This window comes from Aquarana catesbeiana, linkage group LG07 (genome assembly GCF_042186555.1).
Source record: "Aquarana catesbeiana isolate 2022-GZ linkage group LG07, ASM4218655v1, whole genome shotgun sequence".
In the NCBI taxonomy this organism is placed as follows: domain Eukaryota; kingdom Metazoa; phylum Chordata; class Amphibia; order Anura; family Ranidae; genus Aquarana; species Aquarana catesbeiana.
In genome coordinates, this window is record NC_133330.1 from 45206569 (window position 1) to 45233660 (window position 27092).

General features: G+C 43.3%; 1 pseudogene; it reads right to left on the bottom strand.

Annotated features, from left to right (window-relative positions):
• Nucleotides 1-4482: 4482 nt before the first annotated feature.
• Nucleotides 4483-27092, bottom strand: part of LOC141103009 (peroxisomal acyl-coenzyme A oxidase 2-like) — a 105848-nt pseudogene continuing 83238 nt past the window's right edge.

Sequence of the window (27092 nt, forward strand, 5' to 3'; positions counted from 1 at the left end):
GCTGGTAGAACCTGGTATTGTGCTGCGACTATAGAATATATTAATTCTCCAAGAACAGTAACAGGTTGTTAGTCGGACTTCATCCCACCCAGCACTCCAAACGGTGTAAAAAGGAACACATGGTTGTTTAAGAGACCCTTCCTTGTTGGAATGCAGAAAGAGTCTTGATCAAGTTGAAGATTGCTATTTTTCCTGCAATTTCCCTTTATATTTTATACAAGTCTTCCCAAATAGGAATGAAGAACTTTTCATGACCAAATAAGCTTCTCCTTTGCCAAGTTCACCAGATTCTTCCCCTCTTCTTCAACTTTCCAGGATGTGTTAAGATTTGCTTAGGTTAGTGACCTATAGCTTGCATTGGATATTTGTGTATCATATGCCATGCTGTCATCTTATCACTGTTGTATTAACTTATTTAAAAACGTAAACATTTTATGGGTAGAATTATATCCTCTGTATATGACATGAATTCTGTATATTTATTTTCTTGTTTCTTCATATGTTTTTAGCATCTATACAAAAGATACGATGCATATATGGTTAGATTTGGGAAATGTTTTTTTTACAAATTACTGTGGTCTGCATTGTGCATTGCATTCAGCCATGGGGACCCTTTTATGATGACAAATAGGCCTCATCCATGGTGATACCTTTATGACACATGGGCCCCATCCAATCTCTTTAAATAGGAACCACATTTTAAAACATTCCTAACCACCAACCAGGCCTTGGATGCAAATGGACCAATATTCGATTTCGCTATTTAGAGTAATACGTTGTGATAACAGAATCCCAAGGAACTCCCTGTGAGCCAATGCGCTGTTTTTTATTATTGGTAGTTATTGGAAGCACACATTAGGGGATATTTACTGAAACTGGAGAACTCAGAATCTGGTGCAGCTGTGCATGGTAGCCAATCGGCTTCTAACTTCAGCTTGTTCAAATGGGCCCCTTTCACATGAGCTGTCCGATCGTGTCGTCCTGTGTTTTTCAGGCGGACGCAATCGGACCCTCCATTCTCCTCTATGGAGCGGCAGGTGTAAATGGACTTGTGCCCGTTTACACCCACCTACCTCCAATCTACCAAAACCAAAATGGCAAAGGATCCGTTATCCCTCCCTCTGGCCGGATCGGAGGGCAGTCTGGTTTAAAACGAACAGCTGGTCCATTTACATTAGACTGCCAAAACAGCAGAGTGGGTTGTGTTAGTGTCCGCTCTGCTTTAGCAGAGCAGACACTGACCTGTCAGGCGCCCACTCAGCAGGGGATTAGCAGTCAAATCCCCTACTGAGAAAAAACTGATCTAACCTGTGTAAAAGGGGCCTTAAAGGAGAAGTACAGCCAAAGCTCGTTTGGCTGTACTTTGCCTGTGGATCACAGGGGTGCACATTCTGTACTCCTGTGACTCGTTTTCAGCAGACAGCAGGCTGAAGCCCGCTATAAGCTGACGTCAATAAAGCTGGGGAAAGATAGTGACCCACTTGAATGCCTGGACCGCCACACGGCCCAGCCTCTCAGTGAGCCACTGAGAGGCTGAGCTGGCCGCTCCTGGCTCTCCACAGCTCAGCACTCCAGTGAGAGTGGGGCAGAGGAGGAAGCAGAGCATAGAGCCAGCGACTGACAGCCACCAGCTCTCTGCTCATGGTGTACTGAGAACCAAGCAATCCATTTTTTCCCTCTACTCAGGTCTCAGATTACACTCAGCTCCCTGCTCTATGTTGCGCAATACGTGACATCAAATCTCATCCCCTTGCACATGGAAGTTCACAAATGCTGTGAAAATTCTGTACTTTAAGGGGCTGTAGAGATGGCTACAAATAAACAGGGACAACTTATGTAGGAGTATTTGTTTCATCTTCGTATTTCATCTGAGGCCAGTTACTTTGCTGGGTATATGTAAGGGTTTACAACCATTTGAAATGACAGCCCAATGCACTAAAGCAACGTACCTGTGTTGGGACCTCCTGAAAAAAAAGGACATTTGAGGTGTGTTGGTAACTCTGAAATATGTGGTCCTTAAAGTGTAACTGCACTTTTGTTGAGAAAAAAAAAACCCATCCCCCTCTGGGTGATCTATGTACATTGCCTCATCAGTGCCACCTCATCCGTACCCATCAGCGAAGCAGAAAAAGGTAGGAAACTGCAACAAAGTTTGTTGACCACTTGCTTACTGGGCACGTATACCCCCTTCCTGCCCAGGCCAATTTTCAGCAGTCACACTTTGAATGCCAGTTGTGTGGTCATGCAACACTGTACCCAAATGAAATTTGTATCATTTTTTTCCACACAAAGTTTTCCTTTTGTGGTATTTAATCACCACTGGCTTTTTATTTTTTGCTAAACAAAAAAGGCCGAAAAATTTAGAAAAGAAACCAAACATTTTTCATATCTTGCTATAAAATTTTGCCAGCGGGTAATTTTTCGGCTTCCCTGATGGGTACGGATGAGGTGGCACTGATGAGGCAATGTACATAGATCACCCAGAGGGGATGTTTTTTTTTTCTCAACAAAAGTGCAGTTATTCTTTAAGGACCACATATTTCAGAGGTACCAACACACCTCATATGTCCTTTTTTTTCCAGGAGGTCCCAACACAGGTGCGTTGCTTTAGTGCATTGGGTTGTCGTTTCAAATGGTTGTAAACCCTTACATATACCCAGCAAACTAACTGGTCTCAGATGAAATACAAAGATGAAACAAATACTCCTACATAAGTTGTCCCTGTTTATTTGCAGCCATCTCTACAGCCCCTCAAAGTACAGAACTTTCACAGCATTTGTGAGCTTCCATGTGCAAGGGGCAGAGATTTGATGTCACGTATTGCGCAACATAGAGCAGGGAGCCGAGTGTAATATGAGACCTGAGTGGAGGGAAAGGACACCCCCCTCTACACAGTCTCAGAGAAACATGCATAGCTAAAGGCTGTCAATCAACTGCGCTGAAGTGGGGGTGGGCCGTCTCCCCAGATTGTCTAGTGTCGCCACAGACAGAAATGTTTCATGCAGATAGAGGAATTAAATAATGGACAGAAATCACACCAGGTGCTTTGGGTTGAGGAAAGCACACACTATAGAAGGATAAGCTACATTAATTTTTCATTTCAGGGGCTTATGACTACTTAAAAATAAATGGCACTGCAACAAACGAATGTTTGCACAGTACATTACATATAAAATAGACCAAAGGTCATTAAAGTGCTGTTGGGAAGATATTGTGAGGGTACCAACTGTAAAATCTGAAAATTGTATAATAATGAAAAGAATATAGGGAACATGGGGGGGGGGGGGGGATGGGGCGAAGAGTTGAACTTGAGCCAGGGGGCATTTTTCTAATTATTTTTAATTTTTTTTTTTTTTAAATGGACCCCACCAGAATGTGTGTGCTGCAACCCATGTGCATTGGGGTGTTTAAGGTGTGTTGTGGTCCCATTTAAAACTAATGGCACCCCAATGCACCAAACATTTTGCCATAACGCACAAAATAATGCACATTTTACTATACACATTACCATAATGTATAGGTGTGAGACAGCTTAAATTTTCTCATTATGAAAAAAAGGGTCTGTCTTTTAAGAATGAGAAAATAGAGTATGTTCACATCTATGCATGTGGGTTGGTGCCTGCCTTCAGATTACACACTTGACCTCTGGAAAGTTTTACCCCCTTCATGACCAGGGCATTTTTTGCGATTCAGCACTGTACTACTATTTTGGACTTTATGAAGCTATAGACACTATATTGTAATGGTGGCGATTAGCGACTTATGGTGGAACTGTGATAGGGTGGCAGGCAATCTGGCACTAACAAACCCTGACAGTCACTAGTGACACTAATACAGCGATGAGTGATAATACTGTACACTGACACTGTACCAATGACACTGGCTGGGAAGGGGTTAACATCTAGGGGCAATCAAGGGGATACCTGTGTGCCTAAGTGTAATGTGTGCTGCTTTTACTTATAATCTGGCTGTTTGTTCTCCCTGCACACAGATTTCTCAGTGTTTGTAAACACAGAACTCTGTGTGATTGGACACAGCCGGGAAATAAGTGTCAGCAAAAATCATTGGCTGAAATCTGCTGCGTCCAATCACAGCACAGATCAGCAGGGGGGTGCACGCATGCTCATCCCAAACCCAGAAGCAAGCAACTGCCGCCCCCTCGCAGTATATTTAGTGTGAGCCGTCAGCAGGAGGTTAAAAAAAGGGAACACCCATCACTTTGCAGAGATATTTTACTCTGTTGCATTAGTGGGACAGGAAGTGAAGATCCCCCTAACTGGATACAAAAAAAAAAACAAAAAAAGTTTCTAACCTTTCCCTACTCTATTCAAAATGAAAATACAAATGGATTTATTGTAGCAAAAAAAGAAAATTATCTTTATTTCAAATGTAATTTATCAAGCCCTTACCAAGTCATAGTAGGTACTGCACATACATGAACATTAGATTTTTTTTTTTTTTTTCTCAGCTATTTCTTTAGGTTCACTTTCAGGCACTTGTGGTTTCCAGAGACTGACCAATCGGTATGTAAAAAAAGGCACAGTATATACTAGGTGAATCCCGGGTCTTTGGATCAGGGTCCTCCAGAAGTCGGTGTTCATAATTTGGATTGGTTGCTTTGTAAATATGGCTTCAGGTATTTCTCAAACACTGGGCTCACCTGTGAAAAATCAAGCAGTGAAATTCAAAATTTTAACCACATGAAGACCAGGCATTTTCTGGCACTTTTCACATACAGTATCTCACAAAAGTAAGTACACCCCTCACATTGTTTAAATGTTTTATTATATCTTTTCATGTGACAACACTGAAGAAATGACACTTTGCTACAATGTAAAGTAGTGAGTGTACAGCTTGTATAACAGTGTAAATTTGCTGTCCCCTCAAAATAACTCAACACACAGCCATTAATGTCTAAACCGCTGGCAACAAAAGTGAGTACACCCCTAAGTGAAAATGTCCAAATTGGGCCCAAAGTGTCAATATTTTGTATGGCCACCATTATTTTCCATCACTGCCTTAACCCTCTTGGGCATGGAGTTCACCAGAGCTTCACAGGTTGCCACTGGAGTCCTTCCACTCCTCCATGATGACATCACAGAGCTGGTGGATGTTAGAGACCTTGCGCTCCTCCACCTTCAGAAATCTTCCTGTTCACACTGCTCTTATAAGCCGAAGCCCCTGTCAAACAGGCCTAAAACACTGCCCGTCTTGTTTATTTAGGCACTCATACTTAGTTGTTGGTTAATCGAATGATGACTATACACTGTACAATCCCCTTTGGAGCTATCAATATGCAATTAAACAATCCCATCTGGCTTGATACAAATTGAAAAGATTTGGCAAATTTATGTAAATTTGCATTGGAGAGATTGTACACTCAGACTTTTTGTCATCTCCATATGATTTTAAAGCTCATATGGAGATGGTTCACTTGCAGAAAAAAATTAAAAGGTGACCACCACACACCCTTTTACACCCCCCCGTCCACAATGTACTTACCCCAGTGATGCGGAGCGGTCAGTGCAGACACAGCTGGTCCGGAAATTTAACATTTTTTTACAGATCAGAGAGAACCACTGTGCAGGTGCTGACCAATCAGTCAGTTTAGTCCATTCCGGAAGCGCTGCACAGAGAAGAGCGGAGATTTCAAATCCCTGGACTCAGTTTAGCAATAACTGACTAGTAACAAGGGTACAGCTCCAGACTTCTCAATCCTGATGAAGCATACGTGGGCGTATGCAAAACACAATGTAGGCAGTGCAGCAGACGCCTGTGCCGTTCCATCGGACTGGCGAGGTTTGATCCGTTGTCCCTGCAGACCTATCAGGCCACACGCTGAGGCAAGCAGGAGAGCATACACACTGCACGGCATGAACCACACAGTTAGCAGCCAGACTGGAACTCTCCTTCTTATGCCACAGCCATCAAGGCTTATTAAATTCACACCCTATCAGCATGTGAATAGAGTAATATACAGATGAAATGTTCAAGTGCCGCGGAGTGGGGAGAGCCTCTGGGTAGCCTAGTTTCTTCATGTAATCCCTCGCAAAAAAAAGCAATTCATGTTGTCTATACATTTTGAGCCTAAGCTTGGTGCAAACTCATGTTACCATAATGTGAACTTTGGTGTAAGTGGCTGGTGTGTTCAGGACAAAGTGGCAGGTTAAGCCAGGATTAAGAAGGCGGTCTGGAGCTGTACCCTTGTTACTAGTCAGTCAATGCTAAACTGGAGAATTTTTAATATTTTTTCCATGTATTTCATAACATACTCATATGCTTGGATCTACTGGAGGAACTACCTCATTAGTAATGTTATACTGACTGGCTGTGGACTGACGTACACATACTATTTTCATACTTGTATCCAACGGCAGAATAATCTATGCTCACAATCTAAGGATGTTATGAGACTGCTAATTTTTGTGTGTGCGCGATTCCACCATATCCGGCTTCCCGTGCTACATGTTCTCTTAAATTACACAGCCTGAAGATAGGCCATTTGCCAGGTGTGTTGCCCTATTCCAATCATGTCTTCCTAAAAAAAGGTTATCGGGGCTACTTCCAAGGACATTAGGGAAATCCCAGGCAGGCTGTGGAGTCAGGGCTGTCCCCATTACACAACAGCCTCATGTTAGGCATGTCATTGTACGGGACCCTAGACCCCCTGCCTAGTCTTTTAGCCTGATATAAGGAAGTGTCTAAGGAGTATCTGCAGTAGGCATGAATGTGAGTGTGTGGGGCCCTGTGTCTGTTGCGAGTGTGTGACAATGTCTTTTTAAATAATTTTATATTGCTGGTGTTTGGAGGTGTTGGCCATTTTGTACTGTAGTTTTTGATATTTGTTTGTTTTCAATAAAGCATTGTTTTCTAGATTAACTGCTTCCGGACCGCCCCGCGTACATATACTGCGGCAGGGTGGATCGGCTGTGCAAAATCACATACCTGTAGATGATTTCGTGCATGCGGGCGGCCGGAGCGCCGTTTCCGCTGTGATTGGACACAGCGCGAGCCAATCAGCGGGTCCGGTGGCTGCGATGGCCGCGGCGACCCACCGATCGTTCTGTGGAGAGGCGGCTCAGTGGTGTGCCAACAAGGCAAACCGCTGATCTGTCAGGGAGCAAAGGAGAGATCTTTGTGTTTCAGCTAAGCTTGATCTCTTTTCCTCCAGTGTAACAGTCCCCCACACTGTTAGAAAGCACCTCCCAGGCACACACTTAACCCTTTGATCGCCCCTGGTGTTAACCCCTTCCCTGCCAGTGTCATTTATACAGTGATCAGTACATTTTTTTTTTTTTTTTTAGCACCGATATCACTGTATTGGTGTCACTGGTCCCTGAAAAGTGTCACTTAGTGTCCAATGCAATGTCGCAGTCCCGCAAAAAAAAAAAAAAAAAAAAAAAAAAAGCTGATCACTGCCATTACTAGTAAAAACAAAAAAAATAAATAAAAGTCCCTAAATATCTCCCATAGTTTTTGGATGCTATAACTTTTGCACAAACCAATCAATATACACTTATTGGGATTTTTTTTACCAAAATTATGTAGCAGAATACATTGTGGCCTAAACTGATGAAGGAATTCGATTTTTGTAATTTTTTTTTTTAATGAGAATGTTTTATAGCGGAAAGTATAAAATATTGTTTTTTATTCAAAATGGCCAGTCTTTTTTGTTTATAGCGCAAAAAATAAAAACCAAAAGAGGTGATCAAATACCACCAAAAGAAAGCTCTATTTGTGGGGGAAAAAAAAAATCAATTTTATTTGGGTACAGTGTCGCACAACCTCGCAATTTTCAGTTAAAGCAGCGCAGTGCCGTATCATAAAAAACAGCCTGGTCGTGGTTGGTTCTCCTTGTGCAACTCTCATTTTGGGGTCTGGTTCCCCCTAGTGCTTGTTTTTATGGATAGTCTAAGTTGCGGAGGTACCCCGTCCAAAACGGACAAATCGGTCTTTAAATATCGAAGCAGATTCCCAGGATCTGGGTTAAGGCCCCATTTCTGTTTTTATGTTGTAATTGACCATTAAGTCCCAGCCTTGCACCGTAATTCTTCAATGACATAGCCAAGCAAAAAGCATGGCTCAGCCTAAACTGTCACAATCCATCATAGAGACAAACACAGGTGTAGCAATTTTACCCGAGGGCAGGACTGCAGAACATCTGCCCTTTTATCTGTTACCATAAGGAGGGAGGTGTTGGGTAGTTCACAGAAATTGCTGTGAACAATGTAACTGCAATCTAGGACCAGCAATAGATTGAGCCTAGAGTACTGGAGGCCAGTTTTGCAGCCACAGCCTTTTTTTTTTTTTTTTTTTTAAAAGAGTCTTCATAACTGACACATTTACTACTGACCTCCTTTGTACCTACCTTATTGTTGTCAGGATTTCTCTGAGCCCAGTCCAACAGATTCTGATACACATTCCCATCATAGGTCCCAATAGCAGATATTAGCTGTTGATCTGTGTAGTCGAAAGCGTCAACCAACAAAACAGCATCTTTCCTGGAAAACAAATCCCACCATTGTAAAATCACACTACTGTACATAATGGGAAGGAGGGGCAGTGTCAACAAGAAGTACCTACTGACCACTTGCCCCCTCCTTCCCACTCAGCCAGCCCATTCACAAAGCGAAGCGTGCTTTGCGCATGCGCAGTAGGTATCCAGCTGTGAAGCCACAAGGCTTCACTGCTGGTTTCCTTTAGTCAAAATGGCGACGCCCGCACCCAATAGCCAATTAAGGATGCTGCCATATTACTGGGCAAGTGCCCTAATATAAGAATGTACAGTATTTGTAGCTGCGGGCTAGCCTGGAGCTCCTCTAAGCTTTGTTCTCCAACTTTAATCTCTCATACCAAGATTTCCTAATCCTAAATCCTAATTTGACCGATCATACCCTCATGTACAATGGTTGCCAGGTATTGTATAGGTCAGCCCTCAAAATTTTCACTCGACTGCTCGCATTTGGCGAGTGGAAAATGACTGAGGGCGAGCGTTGGCTGCCTCGGAGTCGGGGGGGGCGCAAGCACCACCAAGCACCACCGGCATGCGGAGTTAAATGGGAGCCATCTCCCTGCGATCGCCCAGAGGAAGAGAGAATTGAGAAAGAGGAGAGTGCACAGGTGAGACTGCACTGATGGGCACTGGTGAGGCTGCACTGATAAAGTTATTGTTAATATTTATTTTTGTAACTTAATTCTGCATAAAACATTTAAGTGTAATTTCATGAGATTATTTATGAGGACGTGTTTAGGGGCAGAATTAGGGGCAGGGCAGGGTAGGGGTTGGGCGGGGCAACTGGTGGCGAGTAACCCTTAAGGCCTGGCTAGTAGCTCAGGACTTGAAATTTTGAGCCCTGGTATAGGTTATTAATTTATGAAGTCTACTCCCTTAAGTCATACAGATAAAGCAGTGTGAATTATATTTGTGATTCCCAGTTAAGTTAATAGATCTAATATCACTGAATTCTGTAGCACACAATGAACAGAAATGCAACAGTTTCAACTTTTAAAAGAAAAGCTCCCAATGCCATTTTAAAGTGGAAGTAAAGTCTTATTTTTTACTTGTACCTACAGGTAAGCCTATAATAAGTCTTACCTGTAGGTACTGTGAATATCTCCTAAATTTGTTTAGGAGATATTCAAAGTGCATGCAGCTGATGATATAATCGGCGCATGTGCTCTGAAGGTTCGGCTTACTAGCGGGACCTTCAGAGCCCGTGCCGTAAAAGGCGGCTCCCGCGCACCACTCACAGCTCTGGAACCCGCGAACCCAGAAGAAACTCCGGGGAAGATGTCAGCCATCTCAGTGGTGTGCAGGTGCCGCCGGAGGGCTTCGTTCTAAGGTGAGTATTTCATAATGAGCTAGTATGCGATGCATACTAGCTCATTATGCCTTTGTCTTACAGGGTTATTTATTTTTTTTCCCCCAGGGTTTACAACCACTTTAAGACAAATTAATTTGCAGGCCCCCCCCCCCCCCCATTGAAACTTCCAGTATATGGTCTGTGTAGATTTGGAGTGGGAGCTAGAGCTGATTGAGAACCTGATTTCCTCTGCCCGACAATACGATCAGCAGTACCTCTGGTGGATCTATATGGTATGGCAAGATCGGCTCACTCCCCCCTGCATCGGCCATACTGATGCCTATATTTGCCATTACTTGCATGGCCAATAAGGGATTATGTATGACCCCCCCCCCCCCCCCCCCATGGTACATGTAGCTCCACAATCATTCACATCATGTGATCACAGTACACTAGAGGTTGCAGGGAGAGTAGTGTGGAGCCCTGGGGCCTATGTGTGCTATATATATTTTAGCCTATGAAACAATGATATGCGGTGGCTTGGCTTTTCCATGCGGAACTGAACTGTTCACCATACATAATAAATCGACATCTGGACGTTTCAATAGCAACATTGTAGAGCTGCATGATTAATCGTTAAAAGATCATGATCTCGATTTGCACCCCCCCCCTCCAATCCTAATCCAGCATCTCCACGATTCACGTAGAAAGTACAGCGCCATTCCCTGCTCACAGCTGTCAAAAAAATTAAAAAAAAAAAAAAAAACAGCCAGCAATGTTTAGCAACAACATTTCTCTGCGCTGAAATAGACAGTGAAAAATAAACCATTGTCCTTCTGTTTATTCATTTACAGATCAAAGGGATTAACTTTGGTCTGCAAATGAAGTCAGTTTAAAGCAACCTTGTCAAGTAAAAAAAAAACACTTTTTTTCATCTTTATGAAATTGTTCTTCTGGTTAACATCTTATTAACCCTTAATTTACTCTAATCAGCCTTATTAACTCACTATTCTCCTTCTCTAATTATTTTCCTGCTGATTTTTTTTTTACTTCTATTTTATAAACTATTAAAACTTTTCTTTGTTTGCTTTTTTCATTAATATTTTTACACCTTTACCATATATTTACACGTTTCAAATTAAAAAAAGTGCAAAATGAAAAAAAAAAGTTTTTCATTGATAAAATAACTTTGTACCATTGTGGACAGCTGAAGTAAACAAAAAAGTTGCGGTAGGCATCTCTAAGACCCCTTTCACACTGAGGCAGTTTTAAGGCATTTTACTGCTAGAAATAGCACCTGAAAACTGCCTCCCATGCTGCCCGAGTGTGAGAGCCCGAGTGCTTTCACACTGGGGTGGTGCGCTTGTGGGACATTAGAAAAAGACCTTCAAGCAGCATCTTTGGGGTGGTTTGGGAGCCCTGCCCATTGAAATGAATGGGCAGCGCTTCCAAAGCGTCTGAAAAGCATTTCAGAAGCGCAACACGTACATTTTTAACCTCTTCTTTCCCTGCTAGCTGCCGAAAATCACCGCTTAAACAGTGGTAAAGCGCCGCTAAAACAAGCAGCGCTTTATCGCTAACACAGGGGTGGCCCCAGTGTGAATGGAGTAAAAAAAAAAAAAAAAAAAAAAAAAAAAAAACCCTAATATAACTTAAATGGTAATGTTTTTATTTCTTTACACATCACATTATTTTTCATTTCATTTCTTTAAATTTGATTGAAGCAAAGAGTAATCTGTCTTATTTTTTTTTGCCATCTTGTTTGATAACTTACTGTTCAGGGGTTGTAAATCTTCAAAATAAAAAAAGTTTCTCATAATCGTGATCTTTATTCTAAGTAAAAATATTGCAATTCTCATTTTATCCAGAATCGTGCAGCTCTACGACATTGTAGTTTTATTTTTTGTGTGTTTTTGATATACTGCGCATCTCCATGTAGAGTAATTTTGACATTGGTCTTATGCCGCGTACACACGAGCGGACTTTACGGCAGACTTTGCCCGGCGGACTTTGACGGACTTTACGACGGACTTTCTGAATGAACGGACTTGCCTACAATCAACCAAAGTCCGTCAAATTCGTACGTGATGACGTACGACCAGACTAAAATAAGGAAGTTCATAGTCATTAGCCAATAGCTGCCCTAGCGTGGCTTTTTGCCCGTCGAACTAGCATACAGACGAGCGGACTTTTCGACCGGACTCGAGTCTGTCGGATAGATTTGAAACATGTTTCAAATCTAAGTCCGTCCAACTTTTGAGAAAACAAAGTCCGCTGGAGCCCACACACGATCGAATTGTCCGACGAAATCCCGTCCGGCAGGCAAAGTCTGCCGTAAAGTCCGCTCGTGTGTACGCGGCATTACTCTTTTTTTTGCTACAAAAATCCAATAAACACGGGTTTTTAGCCATACAGTAGAAGCCTCATTTGCCTTTTCTTAACTGCTTTGTTACCCCCACCGGGGGGCTTTACCCGCAGGTGTGTGGCAGCATCCTGTTTTTGTATATGCTTAATTTGGTTATTTGGTAACACCTAACAGGTGATCAGGCATAAAAAAAAAAAAAATTGTCGATTTGCATTACCTTCGTTTTTGAGTGTATAGAGTATCTCCCAAAAGTGAGTACACACCTCACATTTTTGGAAATATTTTATTATATCTTTTCATGTGACAACACTGAAGAAATGCTTTGCTACAATGTAAAGTACAGCTTGTATAACAGTGTAAATTTGCTGTCCCTTCAAAATAACTCACACAGCCATTAATGTCTAAACCACTGGCCACAAAAGTGAGTAACCCCTAAGTGAAAATGTCCAAAATTAGGCCCAAATTGTCAATATTGTGTGGCTACCATTATTTTCCAGCACTGCCTTATACCTCTTGGCCATGGAGTTCACCAGAACTTCACAGGTTGCCACTGGAGTCCTCTTCCACTCCTCCATGACGACATCACGGAGCTGATGGATGTTAGAGACCTTGCGCTCCTCCACCTTCCGTTTGAGGATGCCCCACAGATGCTCAATAGGGTTTAGTTCTGTAGACATGCTTGGCCAGTCCATCACCTTTATCCTCAGCTTCTTTAGCAGGGCAGTGGCCATCTTGGAGGTGTGTTTGGGGTTGTTCTGTTGGAATACTGCCCTGTGGCCCAGTCTCCAAAGGGAGGGGATCATGCTCTGCTTCAGTATGTCACAGTACATGTTGACATTCATGGTTCCCTCAATGAACTGTAGCTCTCCAGTGCCGACAGCACTCATGCAGCCCCAGACCATGACACTCCCACCACCATGCTTGACTGTAGGCAAGACACACTTGTCTTTGTATGCCACCACACATGCTTGACACCATCTGAATCAAATAATTTTATCTTGGTCTCATCAGACCACAGGACATATCCTTAATCTGCTTGTCTTCAGCAAACTGCTTGCGGGCTTTCTTGTGCATCATCTTTAGAAGAGGCTTCCTTCTGGGATGACAGCCATGCAGATCAATTTTATGCAGTGTGCGGCGTATGCTTTGAGCACTGACAGGCTGACCCCCCACCCTTCAACCTCTGCAGCAATGCTGGCAGCACTCCTAAGACTATTTCCCAAAGACAACCTCTGGATATGACACTGAGCACGTGCACTCAACTTCTTTAGTCGGCCATGGCGAGGCCTGTTCTGAGTGAACCTGTCCTGTTAAACCGCTGTATGGTCTTGGCCACCGTGCTGCAGCTCAGTTTCAGGGTCTTGGCAATCTTCTTATAGCCTGGGCCATCTTTATGTAGAGCAACAATTCTTTTTTTTCCAGATCCCGAGAGTTCTTTGCCATGAGGTGCCATGTTGAACTTCCAATGACCAGTATGAAAGAGCGATAACACCAAATTTAACACCCCTGCTCCTAATTCAAACCCGAGACCTTGTAACATTAACAAGTCACATGACACCGGGGAGGGAAAATGGATAGCTGGGCCCAATTTGGACATTTTCACTTAGGGGTGTACTCACTTTTGTTGCCAGCGGTTTAGTCATTAATGGCTGTGTGTTGAGTTATTTTGAGGGGACAAAAAATTGACACTGTTATACAAGCTGTACACTCAATACTTTACATTGTAGCAAAGTGTCATTTCTTCAGTGTTGTCACATGAAAAGATATAATAAAATATTTACAAAAACGTGAGGGGTGTACTCACTTATGTGAGACACTGTAGGTACCAACTGTTCTATAACATTACACAATCTGCCTACATTTCAAGGATCCAGTCCTCAGCTGAAAGGTGACACTTATTACCCATTGTGTTTTTGAACCCATGGATAACATTACTACAGCCATGTAAAAACAGCATTGCTTTGTTCTAAAGTGCATTCATCTGACAATTGCCAAACCTTTCTCCACTAGAAATGTTTGTTTTGCCACCCAGACTAAACCACCTTGCCTACTGTCATCATGCATCTGACCTCCTGTCTCTTGCACTCTGGAGCTGGTCACAGCCCACTTTCTAAATGCAGGAAGGTTCAAGGTTCCAGACTATACTTTTAGCAACTGCTACAAGGCAGTCCTGACCATTACACACAGAGCCTCACTTCGTAGCACCCATAATGAGATGAGTTCTATCGTTGTTGCAAATCATTTTTGGAAATCTGGTCCTGTAGTAGATTTCCCAACACAAAGCTATACTTGAGGGCAACTTACCTATGTACAGTTGTGCTCATAAGTTTACTCTGGCAGAATTAATGATTTCTTGGCCATTTTTCAGAGAATATAACACAAAAACTTTTTTCAATCATGGTTAGTGTGTGGCTAAAGCCATTTATTATCACTCAACTGTGTTTACTCTTTTAAAATCATAATGGCAACAGACACTACTCAAATGATCCTGATCAAAAGTTTACATACCCCAGTTCTTAATACCATGTATTGCCCCCTTTAACATCAATGACAGCTTGAAGCCATTTGTGGATGAGGCTCTTTATCGTCTCAGATGGTAAATCTTCCCATTCCTCTTGACAAAAAGCCTCCAGTTCCTGTAAATTCTTGGGCTGTCTTGCATGAACTGCACGTTTGAGATCTCCCCAGAGTGGCTCAATGATATTGAGGTCAGGAGACTGAGATGGCCACTCCAGAACCTTCACTTTATTCTGCTTCTGTCTTGTGACATTCGGCTACCCTATAGTGGCTGAGAGCTACAAGATTTCAGCCGAAACTTGTGCAGGAAAAAGTTTCTGAAGCAATGGCTGCACTTTCAACACATCCACAGCAAGTATGCAAAACTGTGCACCAACGTACTCTTCGCTAATGCCTCAAAGCGCACTCCTGTACTGTCCTGGCATGCATTACCGAACTCACCTACTGCCACTGATGCAAGTATATCTGTAATCAGCGCTTTTATTGAAAAAGCCCACTTTTGCTAGCTACTTGTAAATTGCAGTCCGCATTACAGAGCAACACTGCAGTGTACAGCAGATAGCGGTAGAATATGCTCTCCACTATAAATAGGGAATTAGTATAGTTACTTTGGATTGCAATCAGCAGCAGCTAAGATCTTAACTTTTACACTCACCGGAGGTCTGCTAGGAGGCCAAGGTAGGCTGTAGTGGCCAGGTCCAGCTGTTTCTCTGACAAGTAGTCATGTTGCAGAAAGTCCCCGGAACTTGTGAATATTCCATGCAAAGCATACAGGTCACAGAGGCGCTGGAGAACAGTTTTTATTTGAGGTTGAGTGGACAAGGAGCTCACAGCAGAGCTGAAAGTCTTCACAAATAAGTAGTGTATGTGGGCCTGAAAGACAACACGCCATGTTTTACAAATCATCCACACACCAAGATCTTGTAGAATTTTTACTGTGAATTCCTATTATTAATGTTAGCAGTTAACATGAACCAATAAGGAACACTTCAGCTTGATTTACTTTATGTAACCTAAAGCCGTGTACACGCTTTTTTTGTGCAACCTCGTGGTTGCACAAAAAAAAAAAAAAAAGCCTGATATCTCCGGTTGGAGCCGCTGTAATAACCATGCGAGGTTAAACCAGCGATCTCCCCCACTGAGCTGGGTTGCTCCCCCAACAGAAGGCGGCCAAACGGGCAGAATGTCGGTATTTTTTGTATCGGCAAATGTCTCCCAACATGAGAGAGAGAGAGAGATGCTGAAGTGTAGCCAGGTGGGCTAGCATTTTTCATTGTTTGTTGGAGAAGACCCCTGCATAGGAAATCTATGTTTATGAACTCTGCATTGCCTTTATCAAAAGTGGGCTGCCAAACCTTTAAAAAAAAAAAAAACCTGTTCGGACTGACATGTCTCACAGTGCATCTGCCACTTTGAACTAAACTTGTCACATTATATATATATATCTATCTACTGGTGTGTTCGTTTTGTAAATTGATCCTATTGTGTGTTGACCTCTGAAATGAGATGGATAAGCTAAAGAAAGTAGATACTAACTATTGATGCCTTCACAAGCTCTACGGATGTGCTGTTCCACATATTGCTCAGTTCCAGACTGTGCTAAACGGTGCAGTTTGCCTGCTGCAGCTGCGATAAGCCTGGGAAAAAAAAAAAAAAATCAATGATAATACATACATACACACATAATTATAGAATACATTATTACTATAGACTGGCATGTTCACCCAAACTGCCAACGCAAACAACAGTGACGTGTAAACACATTGCAACCAATCAGGTTTCAGGATAACTCACTTTGAATTAAACTAAAAACGTGCCACGCATATTACAGTTTGATTTACCTACAATTCTGTGGTACAACATTCATTACAGTTTAATACAGCACCAAATGTCTGACAGACGGAATGGAGGATCTCAAAGCACAGAAGTGGCTTTAAACAATGGCAAGTCTAATTGTACAATGAACCTGCCTCCATCACTCATTTTGGCTGGAGATATTTTTACTTTTTGGTCCCAGAATTAATTGCCTCACCAGAGAATAATATATTAAAATGATGTTAGATTATATAGCAAGTTGATGGGTGATGGGCTACCTCACACATGGCCCAAGCAGCTGAGCAGCTGAGCTGACCCTCAATGTAACACTGACCTTCTGGGCAATACAGGACTTTCCCTGACAACTCTCCCTGATGTGTCAGTGGAGGGCCGAGACCGATCCCCAGTCCACCCCCCTGGCTATGCTTCATCCCCTTCACTCACAGGGTTTCAGACACTGGGCACCTTCTACAGGCCCGACAGCCAGGGGACACCAGTAGAACTCACTCTCTTCAGAGCAGCATTCTTACGGAATAAAAAGGTACCACAAGGCTGGATGTGGTTAATGTGCTTTACTGAAAGCTTCAAATCGATACATGGCCTTCTCCGCTCATCACCAGATGATACCACAGTGCTGACCAATTTAGAAGCCGGATACCCACACTTGGACAGAAAACTCCCGTCCATAATCTTGCTTAAAAGGTTATGGTCCTACCTTAAACGATTACTAGGTATAAAAGGTTTCTTAGCCAGCACTCCAATTTGGAGAAGCACCAACTATAGAGAAATATATAAACTGAAGGGTTTTAGATCCTGGGAAATAGCCGGGATACGATTTCTATCACAACTGTACAATGGCCAGACACTCAAGTCCTTTATGGAAATCCAGGCAGAGTTTAATATCCCACGAACACATTTCTTTAGATACTTGCAGCTACGGCATGCTCTACAGCTACAATCTAGATATACTCATCTCCAGTTGACTGACCATGCCGTATTGCAAGGGATTTTGATGGAAAATGAAACTAAGGGTATGATCTCGAGAGAATATAATATTATTCTAGCTGCATTTCAAGACCCCCTTGGGTTACCTTGCAAAAGCAAATGGGAAGTAGACTTGGGACAGTTAGATGGGGAGACATGGAGTCTCTGTCTTGCCACTGCTCCCAAGGTGTCAGTATCAGCATCACAGAGACTCTCACACCTATATCTATTACATAGAGCATACAGAACACCGACTAAACTACATAAATGGGGGATTCGTGATACACCACTTTGTCCTAAGTGCATGAGGGACCCCGGGGACCTCATGCACATGTTTTGGAGATGCCCAAAACTTTTTCGATACTGGTCAGAAATTTTGGGGTTAATTTCACAAGTGTTCAATACTACAATTTCAAAAGATCCGGTTGTGTGCCTGCTGGGTGCCCTGGATGAGGAGTTGTTGACCCCTTCTGCTCATACAGCGATTATTCGGCTTCTATATGTAGCACAGAAATTGACAGCTAGATATTGGATTACCTCCAGAGTCCCTACCAGGCAACAATGGATTGACCAAGTTAACAAAATGTTAATACGTGAAAAACTGACCTACCAACACAGAGGGGTACCACGTAAATTCTACACGTTATGGCAGGATTGGTTGAATATCCCAGGCTTGGCACCACACCAATTGGTCAAATATAGATTGTTACAAGGATAAACTTCAAATTGTAATAACTGACCTTAAATCAACGGATAATAATGTTTTGAGCAAGGTATGGGGGGAGGGAGAGTGGAAATACTTCACAAAACTGCTGTTAATATTGTGATGGGTAGATATACTAAATGAGTAATATTCTCAGTATATAGAAATTGGATATTTAGTAGGTTACATATTATGCAATGAGCTGTAATCACGTTGTTTCTTTTCTTTGTTTTTAGTTTTGTTCCGCACTGTCATCACTAATTTACATAAACATATAAGTGAAATAAGGCTTAGATATGGTACAATTTTGATGGCTTTACAAGTAGGCAAATGTTATAAGATAAATTCACAGCTATTTCATTGTTTTGCATGACTTGTATATGACTATGCGGAAATCAAAATAAAATTTGTTATCTGATTTAAAAAAAAAAAAAATCGATACATGGCTTCAGTGGAACAACACAGTTCCAATAATTAATGGGCTCTTGGTCCCAGGCCCTGCCGGTGGCTGCTTGTGTCACTGCAGATAGCTCGAAGGCCTAATGTTCTTCCTTGGCTAGGATGGGAGGGACAGAGGGGTAAACCAGCATCAGAAGTCCTCTATGCTCTCTTAGGGCTAGGATGGAAAACCCCAGGGCAACATGCCCTCCCCCAATCTGACCCTCCTCCCTCCCTGACCATGCCTAGACTCCCAGCCTTCTTCCAGTGGGAGGAGGCACCTTAAAGGGGACCTGCTCTACCAGCTGCCTGCAAGGTTACATTGGAAACCCAACATTTGAGGACATTGGCATCCAGCTCAATAGTTTTAATTCCATCTGCCTCAACAGCAAGGCAGGTCAACTGCTATATATAGATTTTCAATCGTTTTACAGCAATGCTATCCAGCACTGTAGTAATGAAAAAAAAGGAGTACTTTAAAAGTCAAACATAAAAACCATGAGGGATTTTGGATGTGGTGGTCCATGGAATTCCAAGGGGTTTGGCCGTAAGAGTCTGGAAAAAGATCTATGGGGCAACTTGGGGTGTCCACTGGAAAAGAAAATCAATAAGCGGGAGAGCCCTTTTAGTGTGGCAAGTTACTCAAATTTAGTGATTACTTCAAAAACAACAGGATGACAAAGAAAAGGACTTACATCTGCCGAGGTTGCGGTAATTCTATAGGGTAAAAACATGAAACCTATTTAGCACAGGTGGAGAAAACCCTGTGCCCATGCTGGATTGTAAAGGTCACAGATCCCAATCTGGGGCAGGGTTATTAGGCTGGTGCTAAACTAGACAGACTAGAAAAAAAAAAAAAAGCTAATTGGCGGTCAGAGTGACAGAGGCACCTATTGTCATGTGTGTCTAAATCCTAGAACACACTATCAGTTTTTTTTTTTTGTTTTTTTTTTTCCCCCATTCAAAACCAGCGGGCTGAAAAAAAAACAAAAAAAAAACAAAAAAAACCACACAACACAAACTGAAGAGATCTGTACTAACAAACAATCTGATGTTGGCACAGTGATCTCCCTGCTGAGCTATTGTGTTCTGGGGGGGGGGGGGCGGCCCTCCAAGTTACATAAAAACATGAGGTCAACAGTAGCCCTATGCAAAAGACCTTGAAGAGGAACTTGCCAAGTGTAGCTGCATTCTATATTACAAAGTTGATATTAAAGCATCCATCCACCAAAAACCGATACAGAATTTTTATTTAGAGGGTAACAGGTGTAAATGTGCAAAGGTGGACAGGAACTCCCCAAATTCCCGGGTGGGCAGGAACAGAGTCAGGAAATATAGCAGGAAGGATTGAACTGTTGGAATATCCAAGATATAGAGGAAATTAGGGGCTCACCAGTCCTCACCTAGAACTACAATGTGTCTTTTTGTGGGCAGGTCCCTTAATGATATAGCACAGACCCCAAACCGGTCCTGCTGTTTGTCTCAGGTTCTACTCATTAGGCGCATGGCAGCCAGGCACACAGTAGGTCCTCAGTCTCTTCACACTATAACCAGACAGAAAGTGTCATTTCAGGATATACTGCTTGAAGAACCTGGATAGGGTATAGGTTAAGCCTTGGGATACCCCAGAACTAGTGCAAACTTTGCCTGAGGACACTCTGGTAATTATCAATTTCTTCAAGGTAGGCCTATTCAGTAGGAGGATGTGGACATACAGCTCAGGGGGATCCCACACTGGAAACAGCCCTGAGCCAACAAATCTGGAACAGTCTCATTTTTTTACTTTTGTTTTTTGCTGTAGATGCACTTTAATTCTGCATAAAAAGTTGCTAGGCACTGTACTAATAAAGTAGATTATAGCTCAGCCTGTTTACTAACCTGTAGGCCCTGCTTTCATAGGCCTTTATATACACATCTGGATTCAGGAAGTCCAAGTGTGTGTTTGCTTGGCATCCACTGGAGAGCGGGGTAGACAGATATGACGTAGTGCGTGGTAATGGCTTTCCTGATTGGGCAGCACCAAAACACTTAATCGGATTCCTAAAACAATTACAAACAAAAATTGCAGTTAAATGAGCAGTAAAACTACAGGCTGGTAGGGAAAGAAAGAAAAGAAGAGAAAAGAAAAGAAAAGAAAAGAAAAGAAAGAACTTTGTTGATTAAACTGAACTTTCAGAGATTCCTAGAACTGATAAGATCTGGGCTAAAAGGCAATGGGGCAATTTTGCCATAAACACAGCTGACCCTCTACCTAGTACTATTGTAGACAACTATGCCATTTGTAGCCTAAATTGGTTGGGCATTGTAGCAAGTAAAAAAAAAAAAAAAAAAAAAAAAAAAAAAAACACCTCTCAAAAACATGTCAAAATTTTGATTTAGAAAAAGGAAAAAAAAAAAAAAAAAAAGAGAAAAGAGAGAAAGAGCAGAAAATTACCAGGGTCATGATTGCAGCTGCAGTCATGATTCTGGTAAGACCACAACGTTAGAACATATGGGCATGTCCAATGTGAGTCAGGTGGATAGCCATCTATGGGAGCAGTTTTACATATGAAAAAATGTGTTTGTCTCTTCAGTCCTGAGTGTTACACAGCACAACCATCCTGGTAACCTGATTTTTCTATGCCACAGGTATGCAATACAACTAGCTTACCCACCTGACCTCTGCCTGTGACTGGACAGGGAATGAGTAGCAAGAGACTGAAGAGGTCATCTTTCTGCTCTCTCCTGTCAACAGGACACCTGACTGATTCTAGGTTCAGAGCCCCCTGTCTGAGTGCAGCTATACAGAAGATTTTGAGAAGTCAAAATCAGGCATTTATACTATAAAAGAAATTAAATGTAATGATATTTTAAATATACAGTGGGTATAGAAAAGAACCACCCCTTTAAAATAAGCACATTTTAGACAGGGATGCCCATTGTCACCCCTGTTCGCACTATGCGTAGAACCTTTAGCGGCATCCATTAGGAATAACTTAAACATACAGGGAATAACAGTCAGAGACAAGGAGTTTAAGATCTCCCTCTTTGCTGATGACATAATACTCACCCTGACTCAACCCCACATTTCCCTCCTGAACCTACATGCTGAGTTGGACCGATTTTGCGCCTTCTCAGGATACAAAATTAATGCCTCAAAGTCAGAAGCTCTACCTATTAACATCCCTGATGCCGAGTTGGCACTTCTAAAATCTAATTATAATTACAATTGGCAAACAACATCCCTGAAATATCTAGGGATACATATCACCCCAAAATATAACACTCTGTACCAAGAGAATTTTCCCCCTCTCTTCAGCAATATTAGATCCCTTTTACTTCAATTGAAAAAACATATCTCCCTACTAGGACGAATCGCATCAATAAAAATGACCATTCTCCCGAAGCTTTTATATCTTTTCCAAACACTCCCAATACCCATACCACTCAAACATCTGAAAAAACTTCAAACAGATTTACTTCACTTTGTATGGAACTACAAAAGACATAGGATCTCCAAAACGGTGTTGATGGCATCACGCAGTGAGGGGGGTCTCGCTTTCCCGAATTTAGTCAAATACTATCAAGCGACACAACTGAGAGCTGTGGCATCATGGTTCACACAAAAATCATACAATAAGTGGATAGAGATCGAAAAATTATGGCTAGCCCCAATACACCCCAACAACCTACTATGGAATGCGGATGCGGACGTAGCTCCGGAGCGTCTCCTGGGCCCCATGTCTATGTTAAAGAGGACTTGGGCACATTGGCTCAATCTAATAAGCTAAGCTCAGAGAAATCGACTCTGACTTCTTTTGTGTGTAACCCCAAGGTGCCAGATAGTCTCACACATCAGATATCATATCCCTGGTCCTCTAGGAGTTTGTTTCATTTCGGGAGTATAGTAGATCCTAGAACCCATAAGCTCCTATCTTTTTCAGACCTGCAGGCCAAACATAACTTACCAAGACAAGCATTTTATGGATATTTACAAATAAGACATTATGCACCAACAATAGCCCCGAACCTACAATTTTCACCTCCATCCCCGTTTGAAACCATCATTCTAGCAGGTAATTCGCAGAAGGGACTTATATCAGGAATCTATAAGATCCTGACTGCCATCTCCCTAGAGGAGCAAGGTAAACATTATTACATGCTCAAGTGGGAGAAGATCCTAGGGGAGGAATTTACATTAGCACAGTGGCAGACAATATGGAACCAGGCAGCGAAGAGCTCAATGTATACGCTTTCTCCACCCTCTGCTGAAGATCTATACGCTAGAATCAAGGATGTAGAATTGATGGAGAAAATGACAGCTAGAATTCAAGATAGACTGGAGGCACATAACAGGGTTTGGGAGCTGTGGCACCTCCGGGAGGACCCACCATGATCAGGTAATAAAATCAACTAGAAGGCTCTTCTTCTCTTTCCCCTTCTTTCTTTTTCTCCCTCCTATCCTATTCCTGATCCCAATATATCACAGGTTTATTCAATTTTGTTCTCCTTTACAAATATATGTTTTAATTTTTTGTGCGTTTTTTTTGTTCTTTCCCAGTCAGGAAGACTGGAACACAATTCAGCATCTAAATGAACGTTCACATTTGCCTTCCTGTTTATTATAGGAACTATTACCACTAAGTCATACAGAATACATGTATATTACCACTTATGGATACACTGGACAATGTTTGTGATTTTCTATGTTCCTTTATTTTGTATTACTAAAATCTATAATAAAAATTGTTATTTGAGAAAAAAAAAATAAGCACATTTTGTTGTTTTGTAGCCTGAAATGAAGACAGTTTTTGCTTTATCCAGCTGTATTTACTAGTGCAACTTATAACATCCAAGTGAAAGACCGCTGAGATGGAGGGGCGTGACCGGATGCAGGAGTGAGAGGAGAGGCGAGTGAGCGTCCCCCTGCCTGATGCCTCCGTGTTCAGCGGAGCTAACTTAATGCTCTGACCTGGCTGACCGAGCCTTCTCTCCCCCGCAGTGTTTGCTTCTGCCTGGCTCCCTCATCACTGCCCAGCCCGGAGCGAGCCGGCGGCGCTTCGGTACAGCCGCTCGGGAAAGGAAACGGACAAGAGCCCTCGGAGCGGCGAGGAGGAGCTCGGGCTACTAGTTCTAAGCAGTTACCCGGGCAACGGCTTCAACAGGAAGAGGCGGCGTGTGTCACCAGCGGGAGGATTCGCCACTAGAAGCGTCCCTGTGCTGCCCAGGCACCCGGCAGCATCAAGGTATCAACCCTTGCAGCTAATTCAGAGGTGGACTGCCTATCCCCTCTCCCCAAGGTCTAGTCTATTGCCACGGACGAGGGGGGGTGGAGGCACAGGTGGGCCCAGGCAGCCGGCCACATTGTTTCTTAATGATCTGTCCTTGGGCTTAGGCAGGCTTGGGCAGACTGACACACAGTGATCTGTGTCCACCAGGGAGAAGATACCCCTTGATGGCTGGTGGAGGGCTGCACTAATGAGAAAGACGTTAATCTTTTGTCATATTATATAATCTCAATCGAGCTGAAATACCGGCCATTTTAAACTGGGCAAGTACTCCAGGGGCAGCTGCAAACTAGAAGGGTACTGCTGGGGCTGAGGTGGTACTGAGGGAAGGGAGGAAGAGTAAGGGAAAGGTGAAGAGAGGGGTGAAGAGAGGGGGGGAGGGGGCAGGTACCAACCCCACGAGCGGCTCAACTCTTTTATATCCTCTCGTGGTCTATGTAAATAGCCATGACTAGAAAAAAGGGTGAGGAACTGCAACAGCAGGACAACACTAGCTCCCAAATGACCCATACTTCAAAAGAAAAGGTGAACCAGGCAGCAGCCGCCGCAGCGGCCAAACTGGAAAAATTTGCGCACCCCTCCACCTCTTCACCATCTAAAAACAACCAGCAGCAGCAGGACAGACCGCATGCGGGGGGTTCAGGGGACAGGAAGAGCCTTGGAAAAGGACCAGCAGCAATGCACACAGTAAAAACGACAAGCAGTAAAAGCTCCGCGGGTGAGCCCGCGGGATTAGCAATTAACAATGCTGCTGCGCAAGACGCACCAGCAGAAGTGGAACCCACATTGAAAGATGTTCTATGTGCTGTTAACTCCTGTAAGGCCTCCCTAAGCGATCTGTGCGACCGGCTGACGGGACTAAAGGAAGAGCTAATTATAGTAAGCCAGGAACTGCAAGGGATTAATGCTAGAACAACTGCGCTGGAGGAGAGAGTTAGCCAGGCTGAGGACGAATTAACCCCACTGAAGCAAGAACTTAAGGCATTAAAAACACAGATGGGTCCGCATAAAGTTAAAATGGAGGAAATGGAAAACAGGTCCCGCAGGAAGAACGTGAGGGTGGTAGGCCTACCGGAGCGGTGTGAGGGCCCCCACCCTGAGGAATTCTTGGAGAAGTGGCTCAAGGGAATATTCGGGACAGAAACCTTCTCTCACCTCTTTGCCATCGAAAGAGCCCACAGGGTGCCAACTAGGGCCTCACCGTCAGGGGGGCATCCTAGGCCAATAATAATGAAGCTTTTTAACTACAGAGACAAGGTAACATTGATGCGTAGGGCTAGGGAGCTGGGGGAGATCCTACACAACGGAGTCAAGGTTTTATTTTTTCCCGATTACTCCCCAGACCTCCAGAAGCGGAGGGCTGAATTCAGGGATATAAAGCGTAACCTACGGACTTATAAAATAGAATACGCCCTGCTGTATCCTGCAGGGCTACCTTAGGGTATACCCATTTTTTTGACACAACAGCAGGGGCAATAAAGTGGCTGGAGGATAACAAAGCGGACCTGCAGAGCCAGGGGTTAAACAAGGCTATTTAGACTTGGATAGGAAAGGAGGAAAATGCGATTTTTTTTTTTTTTCTTCCTTCCTCACAGTAATGAGCAGCTGACACGGAGGAGGGGTGATGGGGGGGGCATGCGTGATTGACGCACGGATGAAAAATGCGATCCCACTAGTTTTGTATGTTCTAAGTATTGTTTTGGGGGTGGGGGGGAGGGTAGTGGATGGGGGGGAGGGGGGGATGAGTATGGCAGTGAGTCACATTGTATTTTTTCAGCATATGTGTAGGGAGGTATTTTCTGTGTGGTTGGAAGGGGGGAAAAAGGTCACAAGCACAGCCCCTAGGGCTAGCCTAAGTAGGCAGGAGGGGGGGCCACGAATAAGGGTGGTAAGAAGGGGGTTGCATAAACCAGTGGGTGGGGGGGATGGGGGATTCACAGCGAGTCATAGGGTTAGGCAATGGGGTGATTGTAAGGAGCACATAGCTACGAAGGGCGGGTTCACAATAACAAAAGTAAAGTATACTAGCACAGGTGGTTTGCATTCGCAGTTAGGAAACGTGGGGGGGGGGTCCCTGGACGCGGGGGCCCGCCGCCCTTCCCCACTCTATTTATTTATTATTCCTTTTTTTTTTCTTTTGTATACACTACCACAGCGCCCATGATCAATTTGGTATCCACAAATGCACCAAGGAAATGCCCTTTTTTTTTTTTTGGGGGGGGGCATTCTTCCCTTTTTCTTTTTTGGCTTCTTTCGTTACTTTTCTTGCCTTTTTCTTCTAGATGCCTTTTAAAACGCTAAAGATAGGCTCCTGGAACATCAGGGGCATGGCCGATCCCGCCAAAAGGGCAGCAGTTTTTATGGCAATGGAAGCGCATGGCGTTGAGCTGGCTTGCCTGCAGGAAACTCACCTTACTAATGATACTAAATTACTTGTTCGGAACCACAAATTCCAAGAACAGTATCATTCAGTCTACACCTCATACTCAAGAGGGGTGAGCATATTGGTGGGGAGAAGTGTCTCGTTTTCCTGCAGGGAAGCCAGAATTGACGCGCTGGGACGATATGTTTTTTTGAACTGCGTTGTGGAAAATAAGCCTCTGGTAATAGCAAACATTTATATTCCTCCTCCGTTTAAAACAGAGACCATCTTGGATTTGTTGGAATTTGTGGAAAGTAAGTTAGATGTACCGATAATATTGGTGGGGGATTTTAACGCAGTTTTGGATAATAAAATGGACCGGTTTCCGCCTATGAATCGGGCGGAAAGGTTATCGGAGGGCCGACTAGGCCAACTTCTGGCAGAGGTTGGGTGGTGCGATCTATGGAGATCCCGCAACCCAAAAACCCGGCAGTATTCCTGCTACTCAGGATCACATTCTACTCTCTCGCGTATAGATATGGCAGTAGGCAACAGTGAGGCTTTGCAACTAATAGGGAATATAGAGTACAAGCCGAGGGGTATCTCGGATCACTCTCCCTTGACCTTGACTTTGAACTTATGTGCTAGACCAAGCCGGAAAAGGTGGACAATAAAGCCACTATGGTTGGACTTAATAAGTAGCCCAGAAGAAGTTACATCTAAACTAAAAGAGTTTGTAACATTTAACTCAGGTACAGCCCCTGTGGGGGTAGTGTGGGACACCTTAAAAGCATTCCTTAGGGGATTGCTACACCAGCAGGTCGTTATAATTAAGAAA